The following is a 1,191-nucleotide window of genomic DNA, read 5'->3' as shown; positions in this document are numbered from 1 at the left end:
AGCACTGCACTCCGGCCTCGGCAACAAGAGCAACATTCTGTCTCAAAAAAAAAAGAGAGGCAGAAGGCTGGGCATAGTGGTTCATGCCTGTAGTCCCAGTGCTTTGGAGGAGGGGGCCAAAGCAGGAGGATGGTTTGAACTCAGAAATTTGAGACCAGCTTGGGAAACACAGTGAGACCCCAATCTCTACAGAAACCAGCCAACAAACAAAAACAAATTGGCTCAGCATGGTGGCATGTGCCTGCAGTCCCAGTGCTTTGGGAGGCCCAGTGGGGAGGATCCCTTGAGCCCAGGAGTTTGAGACCAGCCTGGGAAATATGGTGAGACCCCATGTCTACAAAAAATAAAAAATTAGTTTGGTGTGGTGGTGCTTGCATGTAGTCCCAACTACTCAGGAGGCTGAGGTGGGAGGATCACTTGAGCCTGGGATGTCAAGGCTGCAGTGAGTGGTGATTGTCACTGCCCTCCAGCCTGGGTGACAGAGCAAGACTTTACCTCAAAAAATAAAATAAAATAGTGCTCACCTCTACAGCACATATACTAAAATTGGAATGATACAGAGAAGATTAGCATGGCCCCTGCGCAATGATGACACACAAATTTGTGAAGCGTTCCATATTTGAAATAATAAAATAAAATAAAATAAATTATAAAATAAAACTCATTATGGACTAAACATCCTGTTCTTGTCTAACTCAGGGTGGAATTCTCCTACCCTCCTACCTTTGTTATGCTACTGCCCTCCTTACAAAGCCCTTGATAAAGATCAAATGGAATAATATTTTCAAATTCACATACTGTCAGGGTTCAGGTAGGCAAGTGTGTGAAGTGGTGTAGGTCACTGGAAGTGGTGCAAACTGTGGAAGACTGAGGAGTGCACGCCCTGGCTAGAGGTGTTCACATCCGATTTTTATCCATGGAGTGAACTGACAGTTTGTGATACTCACAGCAAATAAATAATTCAAACTTGGGTCCGGTTTGACTTCAAAGCTTTTTCTACTATGTCATTTGGTCTTGTCCTAAACCCCAGTTTCCTTTTTCTTTTTCTTTTTTTGAGATGGAGTCTCACTCTGTCACCCAGGCTAAAGTGCAATGGTGCAATCATGGCTCACTACAACCTCTGGCTCCCGGGTTCAAGCAATTGTCCTGCCTCAGGCTCTGAAGAAGCTGGGATTACAGTGCCCACCACCA

At 45.1% G+C, this 1,191-nt stretch overlaps 1 non-coding gene across 1 annotated transcript; it reads left to right on the top strand.

Annotated features, from left to right (window-relative positions):
- Positions 1 to 516: 516 nt before the first annotated feature.
- Positions 517 to 623, top strand: LOC135275456 (U6 spliceosomal RNA). Its single transcript, XR_010343089.1, has one exon. It is a non-coding gene; the product is annotated as a U6 spliceosomal RNA (small nuclear RNA).
- The last annotated feature ends 568 nt before the right edge of the window (positions 624 to 1,191 follow it).

This window comes from Aotus nancymaae, unplaced genomic scaffold (genome assembly GCF_030222135.1).
Source record: "Aotus nancymaae isolate 86718 unplaced genomic scaffold, 86718_ANA_hifiasm-v0.15.2.pri h1tg000016l, whole genome shotgun sequence".
Taxonomy (NCBI): Eukaryota; Metazoa; Chordata; class Mammalia; order Primates; family Aotidae; genus Aotus; species Aotus nancymaae.
The sequence above is the reverse complement of the archived record's forward strand: the minus strand, read 5'-3'. Positions and strand labels throughout refer to the sequence as shown.